Genomic DNA, 8,742 nt, shown 5'->3' on the forward strand with positions numbered 1-8,742 from the left:
GGGGGGCTTGCCTGGTTGCTCTGGCAAGGAGGGGTCGTCGTCGACGTAGTCGGTCACAGGGGCGGCATCGGTCTCGGGGTCTACCGAAGAGAAGAGGGGGAAGAAACAGTAAATATAAAGCAAACATAGCATCACAAAGCAGAACGTGGCAATATGTTGTGCCGGGAGTGACCTAACGCATGGCTACACGATATAGGTGAAGGGGGAAATCAACCGGGAATGTATTCCCGGTCCCGGACCCGTGTCACACAGATGACCGGAGGGGAAATGTTCCATGTTCAGCATGCTAGAGGCATGTGACAGTTGAACAGACCGCATTTTCAGATTCGTTGGATTTTTCTGGGCAACTTTCATATAGAAAACATTTTCATCGGAGTTACGTTTATTTTCTATGAATTTTTAAAGTTTAAATAATATTCTGGAATTATTTAAGAAATAACAGAAAAGGAAATATGACGTCATCATGGCGTCATTGTTGCATCAGCGGTCAACAGACTAGTTGACTAGTCAACAGGGCCCAAGGGGGGACCCACTGGCAGTGACTGGGCAATGCCCAGTCAGCCATTGACTAGGTCAACAGGGCTAGCCGGGCCACTAGGGCCACGGGGCAGTGACCTGGCGAGGTAGACCCGGACGTCCACGTCGGCGCCGGCGTTGGGGAGCTCCGGTGAGCGTTCCCGCGGTGGAGGGGCGCCAGACCTTGCCAGAATTCACCGTCCGGCGGCCAAAATGGCCGCGGGCGGGTGCGTTCGAACGGGAAGAAGATGCCGCGTCGAACTGGGGTGGTAGCCGGGCCGGGGGCGGCCGGAGACGACGGTGGCAAGCGGCGGAGCGGACGCCGGAGATCGGGCATCGTCGGGATCGGTGCTGGGGGGCGTTTGCGGGCAAACCACGCAGCTAGACGAGGCCTACGCAGTGCGGTGAGTGCGCTGGGCACTGGCCCGTGACCATTTGGTCACTGGAGTCTTGCCGGCGATGAGATCCGCGACGGAGAGTTCGGGCATCTCCAATGCGACCACTACGATGACGGAAACGCGCGGGGAGAGAGGGAGAAGGACGACGACTGCTCACCGGGCCCTGTGGTTGTGCTCAAATCTGCTCGGGGAGGCATGTCGTCACCGGAATCATCGCCGGAGTTGAAGATGGCCGTAGGGGAAGAAGAGGTCGTCGGGCTCGTCTCGGTGGCTTCCGGCTCCAATGGCTTGGATAGGACGACGCAGAGGACGACGGTGAAGCGCTACGTCATCGGGGCGAGGCGAGAGGTCGACAGGGAGCGTGGGATCGACGGCGCGCGGCAGCGGCTCCCTCGGTGAGGGAGGAGAAGGGTGAGGGGGAGCGAGGAGGAATCTGGTGGGGAGAGGGAGAGGCGGAGCGGGGCAAGTGGGGAGGTGAGTGGAAGAGGCACCCGAGGCGTCGGGGGCATGGAGGCCTTATCCTCCCCCTCGTCGTCGACGGCGAGGCGGTCCGGGGCGACCGCGCCCCTGTAGCGACGGGGTCGGTCGAACAGGGAAGGCGACCCGGGGTAAGGTGGGCCGGCCAGTGTAATGGGCTAAAGCCCAGGGAGGCAGGGGGCTCTTTTCTCACTCTCCCCTCTGCTTTTTCCTTTTTATTTCTTTTTTTTTGTTTTTCCAGCAGCTTTTGCATCTTCTTTTTAGACACTAATGACTTTGCAAAATTATGCCACTGGCCAAGATAATTTTTAAAGAATTATTGTGCACTGCCACAAAAAGGTTGTGAGACTTTAAAAGTAGTTTGCAAATTTTATAATTTAATAAGGCATTTAAATTATTGCTCAGCTCACTGTTATAAGTAGTTTAGGCCACTTAAACACTTTTCAAAAATGTTGGTTCATCACCAATATTACTTGTGGATTATTTGGCACATGATGAACATTTTAGTTTTCATGTTTGAGCAATTTTGAATTTCACTCATAACTTTAAATTGAAATCAACTGGAATGTGAAAGAGTGTGAGACAAAAATGATCAGGCACATGTTTAGCAAAACAATTAACTTAACCCCAGGGGTTACTGTAGCATCATTACACCGGGGGTGTTACAACTCTCCTCCTCTAAAAGAAATTCTCGTCCCGAGAATTAAGAGGTAGAAGGGAACAGGTCGGGGTATTCAGCACGGAGGTTATCCTCGCATTCCCAAGTGGCTTCATCCTTAGAATGATTTGACCATTGCACCTTGAGGAACTTGGTAACCTTCTGGCGTGTTTGACGTTCAGCTTCTTCAAGAATGCAGATCGGATGCTCCTTGTATGTGAGATCATCTTGAATTTCAATCAATTCCGGATCCACTTCACGTTCCGGATCCTTGAAGCATCGACGAAGTTGCGACACGTGAAAGACGTCATGAACATGAGAGAACTGAGGTGGCAACTCCAGTTGATAAGCCACCAGTCCACAACGGGCCAGAATGCGGAAAGGACCAATGTAGCGCGGAGCTAGCTTGTCCTTGACTCCGAACCTATGAGTGCCTCTCAAAGGAGTGACACGCAGATAAGCTTGTTCACCAGGTTGATAAGTTGAACCCCAGTGTTTCCGGTCATAGTTGCTCTTCTGGCGGGACTGGGCCGCCTTGAGATTATCCCGGACAATGCGAACCTGCTCTTCAGCTTGTTGAATAATGTCTGGACCAATGAGTGCCCGTTCGCCAGTTTCTGACCAATTCAGAGGGGTTCGACACTTACGTCCATAGAGCACTTCGAAGGGTGCCATCTTCAAGCTGGCTTGATAGCTGTTGTTATAAGAGAACTCCGCATAAGGGAGAGATTCTTCCCACTTCTTGCCAAAAGAAATAACACAAGCTCGAAGCATGTCTTCAAGAATTTGATTGACTCGCTCGACTTGGCCTTGGGATTGGGGATGATAAGCAGTGCTCCAGGTAATATGAGTTCCCATTGCCTCTTGGAAACTATCCCAGAACTTTGAAGTGAATAAACTGCCACGGTCTGAACTGATCTCCTTCGGAATGCCATGGAGTGACACAATTCTAGAGATATACAAGTTTGCTAATTGACTAGCAGTGATTGTCTCCTTGACTGGCAGAAAGTGAGCAACTTTCGAGAATTGGTCGATGACAACAAAGATAGCATCGTTACCTTTCTGAGACTTGGGAAGTCCAGTGACGAAGTCCATTTGAATCTTATCCCACTTCCATTCAGGAATCGGAAGCGGTTGTAGAAGTCCAGCCGGTTTCTGAGGTTCTGCTTTGACGCGACGGCAAACATCACATTCTTCGATATATCGAGCAATGTCTTGCTTCATTTTAGACCACCAGTACTTCTGACGGATGTCTAGATACATCTTGGTACTTCCCGGATGAATAGAGAGAGGGGTGTCATGCGCTTCTTTCATCACCTTCTCTGTCATAAGCTCGAACCGGGGTACTACAATGCGATCTCTGAAGTATAAGGTTCCATCCTCACCAAGTGAGAAATCTCTGGATTTCTCTAAGGCAAGATCCTTTTTCATCAAATCAACGTGAGCATCTTTGGCTTGAGCAGACTTAATTGCTTTCAGTAGAGTTGGTTCCAGTACAAGGTTATTCAGAGAACCCTGTGGAACTAGTTGAAGGTTTAGCTTGCATAGCTCTTCATAAAGGCGGGGTTGAGCTTTGTAGACCATGTGATTATTGCAATAAGACTTGCGGCTCAGGGCATCAGCCATTACATTAGCCTTACCAGGGGTATAAGATATACCGCAGTTGTAGTCCGCAATAGCTTCCATCCACCACTGCTGACGGAGGTTCAGATCTGGTTGAGTAAACAGGTACTTCAGACTCTGATGATCAGTGAAGATCTCACAACGATTACCGAGAAGGTACTGTCGCCATAGCTTCAATGCAAAGATAACCGCTGCAAGCTCAAGGTCATGAACCGGGTAGTTTTCCTCGTGAGGGCGCACTTGACGGGAAGCATAAGCAATCACCCTGCGCTCTTGCATTAGAACACAGCCTAATCCTTGACGTGAAGCGTCATAATAGATGACGAAGTCCTTGCGAGAATCAGGAGGAGCAAGCACTGGGGCAGAAGTCAGCTTGTCCTTGAGTGCCTGGAAACTTTCCTGACATTTGTCTGTCCAGTCGAACTTAACGCCTTTGTGAAGCAGATTAGTCAGTGGCTTGGCGATCTTGGAGAAATTCTCAACAAAGCGGCGACAATAGCTGGCTAGTCCGAGAAAGCTTCTGACTTGCTTGACAGTCTTCGGAGGGGTCCAGTCAAGAATAGCCTGAACGCGCTCTGGGTTGACGGCAATACCATCCTTGGAGATGACATGACCAAGGTAGGTGACTTCGGGCAACCAGAATTCAGACTTGGAATACTTGGCATAAAGTTGATGCTCTCGAAGCTTCTCCAGAACAAGACGAAGATGTTCAGCATGTTCTTCTTTATTCTTCAAATATACCAGGATATCATCTAGATAGACTACGACGAACTTGTCGAGGTAATCCATGAATATATAGTTCATCAGACGAGAGAATGTAGCTGGAGCATTGGTTAAACCAAATGACATGACGGTGTACTCGTAAGAACCATAACGAATGACGAAGGCGGTCTTTGGAATATCCTCTTCACGAACACGGATCTGGTGGTAACCCAACCTCAAGTCGAGTTTAGAGAATATCGATGAACCAGCAAGTTGATCATACAGATCATTGATCCGAGGAAGGGGATATTTGTTCTGAATTGTAGCTTGGTTGATAGGACGGTAATCTTGGACCAAACGGTTCGTTCCGTCCTTCTTCTTCACAAAGAGAGAAGGTGCTCCCCAAGCAGAGGAACTTGGACGAATGAAACCCTTGCGAAGAGATTTGTCGATTTCCTCCTTAAGCTCAAGGAGTTCATGAGGTGGCATCTTGTAGGGTCGTTTGGCGATAGGAACGGTGCCTGGTTTCAAGTCGATGACGAACTCGACAGCCCGTGCATGGGGTATTCCTGGAAGTTCTTCTGGAAATACGTCTTGGAAGTCGCGAACGACTGGAATATTTTCAATTCCCTCAAGAGGTGCCGCGTTCAACGCATTCAGCACATAAAGTCGTGCTTCAGCATTTCGAACCAGACGAGCATTGTAGCTTACTATCTCATCTGAAGGGTGTAGAAGGTGGACGGTTTTAGTGGCACAAACGATAGAAGCCGTATGTGCTTTCAACCAATCCATTCCCAGAATTAGGTCAGTATTGGAAGACTTCAGAATAATGGGGGATGCAAAGAATTCCAACCCTTCAATTTCAACTGAAACGTTGTGGCTAACCATGGAGGTTTGGCATTGGCCCGCAGGGGTTTTTACCACTAGTGGAGTGTGCATCTCTTCGTATTTAATGCCATGCATGAATGCAAAATCTTCTGATATGAAAGAATGTGATGCTCCTGTATCGAATAAAACAGCAGCTGGTACTGAATTAACGAGAAGAGTACCCATCACAGTGGCAGGCTGGTCTTGAGCTTCATTCAGATCAACATGATTAGCATGACCACGACCATAAGGTCTGGCATTGTTGTTATAGGGCTGATTGTTACGGCCATTTGAAGGTAGAGCCAGCTGGCTCTTTTTCTGAGTGCACTCTTTAGCAAGGTGGTCGGGGCGGCCACGTCTGAAGCACATACCATCATTGGGATAGGGAGCAGGAGCTTGGGATGGTACATCTCGAAGAGGCTGCCTCTCTGGTGGAAGAGGCAGACGAGGTGTAGCATAGGACTGTCTTGGTGCAGGTGCAGTTGGACGATACATGCTGTGGGGAATCCATATCCGACGCTTCTGCATTGACGGGCCCGAAGATGGGCCAGCGTCACGGCTACGCCTGAGGGATCCCTGGTGTTCCTGAAGGCCAGTCTCAACCTGAATAGCCTTGTTCACCAAGGTGGCGAAGTCGGTAAAGTCATGAACGAGCAGTGCTAGCTTGATATCAGGGTGAAGTCCGTCACGGAACTTTTCTTGCCTACGAGCATCAGTAGCAATGTCTTCTTCAGCGTAACGGGACAATTCCAAGAATTCCCGCTGATAAGCATCTACAGACTTGTTGCCTTGGGTGAAGTTACGGAACTCGCGCTTCTTCCTGTCCATGATTCCCTGAGGAATGAAGCGGGCACGAAAAGCGGCTTGGAAATGTGGCCAAGTGATGAGCGTTGCAGCAGGTAGGGTACTCCTGTGGCTGTCCCACCATTGAGCAGCGGGACCCTTGAGGAAGAAGGACGCGAAGGTGACATAGCTGGCAGGGGCAACACTAGCAGACTCCATTTCATACGTGATGTCTCGGAGCCAGCCATCAGCATCAAAGGGCTGAGTTGAGCTGCGGTAGATTGTCGGGTTGAGGCCCATGAAGTCCTGCAGAGTAACTGGGGCTGGCTGCTGGTTCATATTCGGACGAGGAAACTGTCGGACGAGGAAACTGAGCCATCATTCCTTCCATGAACTGGCGGTTCAGCTCAAACTGTTGCATCATTCCAGCAAAGAATTCAGGCGGTGGTAGGCCGTTGCCACCACGACCACGACCAGCCGGTCTAACCATCCTGCTAACATGTAACAGGGGGTAGTTCAGCATTGAGCATTTGCAAAGGCAAGGATCATTCATGATGAAAACATGCATAATGAAGGAGGTACGATGGATTCCACTTCGTAGTCAACACGACAGGTGTGTGTACTACTCAAGAGGCTATTCTAAGGAATAACTATGGCTTTATCCAACTTCGGGGTGAATGTGGTCACGGGATCCTAATGTTAGTAAATTCATTTAACCCGAGTAGAAGAGAGTTCAGAGTCCCAGAATATAGACGAGGAGTAAAAGATGCTAATACCACCCAATGGCGACGTGGGCCCGTAAGCCACACAGCCAATGTTAGTAAAAGTTTTTCGGTGACTAGACTCAACTTCGGCCAAGGAGTTGGAAAGGGGCTACCTACAGGCAGTCGGCTCTGATACCAACTTGTGACGCCCTCAATTCAATCGTACACTAATCATGCACGCAAATGTGTACGACCAAGATCAAGGACTCACGGGAAGATATCACAACACAACTCTAGACACAAATTAAAATAATACAAGCTTTATATTACAAGCCATGGGCCTCGAGGGCTCGAATACATAAGCTCGAATACACAAGAGTCAGCGGAAGGAACAATATCTAAGTACAGACATAAGTTAGACAAGTTTGCCTTAAGAAGGCTAGCACAAAAGCATCTACGATCGAAAAGGCAAGGCCTCCTGCCTGGGAGCCTCCTAACTACTCCTGGTCGTTGGCGTCCTCCACGTAGTAGTAGGCACCCTCGGGGTTGTGGTAGTCGTCGTCAAAGGTGGCGTCTAGATCCTGGGCTCCGACATCTCTGGTTGCATCAACCGGAAAGAAGAAGAAAGGGGGAAAAGGGGGAGCAAAGCAAACGTGAGTACACATCCAAAGTACTCGCAAGCAAGGATCTACACTACATATGCAACATTATCAAAGAGGGGTTGTATATGTGGACTGGGCTGCAGAAATGCCAGAATAGAGAGAAGGCCTAGTCCTATCGAAGACTAGCATCTTCTGGAAACCACCATCTTGCAGCAAACAAGAGGGAGTAGAGTAGCATAAAGTAAAGTGGTAGTAGTGTTATCAACCTCGGCCAGAGATCCTTTCTCGACTCCCTGCGAGAAAGCAATCCCAAAGCCATACTATCCAGTTATCATCACAATCAAATCCTCATCACCATCCAGTTCTCATCACAAGTATCCAGTTCTAGTTGTATCGATCGGGATACAACTCCAAGTGTCCGTTACCGTAGGACAGGCTATCGATAGATGTTTTCTTCCCTGCAGGGGTGCACTAACTTACCCACCACGCTCGCTTAACTCCGGCCGGACACACTTTCTTGGGTCATGACCGGCCTCGGCCAAACAATACGCCGCAACCCGACCTAGGCTTAATAGAGAGGCCAGCATGCCGGACTAAACCTATGCCCCCAGGGGTCATGGGCCATCTCCCCGGGAACTCCTGCACGTTGCGAACGCGGCCGGTGAGCAGACCTAGCTACCTCCTTAAAAACGTAGGTGCTTACTAGTCCAACCCGGCGCGCGCCGCTCAGTCGCTGACGTCTATTAAGCTTCGGCTGATGCATACGACGCAGAACGCCCATACTATGCCCACGTGATAGTTAGTGCTATCAGGCCAGAGGCCCCTCGGATCAAATATCCAAATCGTAGTGGATTAGGAACGCGTGGTAACAAGCAGAGACTCACGAAAGATGTGACCCCGTTGCCCCGTCTCGAGGACTTGCGGCAAGGACTAGGAATGCCCGGCCACGCCTCGTAATTATCTCGCGGGCACCCTCCAGGTCAACCCGTCTCCACATCACTCGCAATTAAGCTCGCGCGGGTACCCCTCAGGGTCGACCCGTCTTTCCAAGTAACAGGGGTAAAGTCCAAGTATCCGTGTGTCCAAACATCAAGGCGAAAACCTGAGGAATCACCCTCGATGAATTCCACTAGATGTAATCATCAAGGTGAACGTAAGAGGAATCACCCCTGAGGTTCACACTTGAGGGGTTGCACGACAGAGTCGTATCGGAAGTGGTTAAGGCGGAATCACCCTCGATGACCACGACCGAATAGCTACACTATAGGGTTAACATCAGAAGTGTTGTAGAGGTCTCACCCTCGGCACTCGATAGTAACCCAGCAGTGTCGAGCAACTAAGGGGAGAGTGATGTGCGGTGGCGGGGCCTGGTCTTCGATCCCGTTGATCGGGTCTTCGATGATGAAGCAGGG

The sequence above is a fragment of the Triticum dicoccoides genome, chromosome 7A, assembly GCF_002162155.2.
Source record: "Triticum dicoccoides isolate Atlit2015 ecotype Zavitan chromosome 7A, WEW_v2.0, whole genome shotgun sequence".
NCBI classification, from domain to species: Eukaryota; Viridiplantae; Streptophyta; class Magnoliopsida; order Poales; family Poaceae; genus Triticum; species Triticum dicoccoides.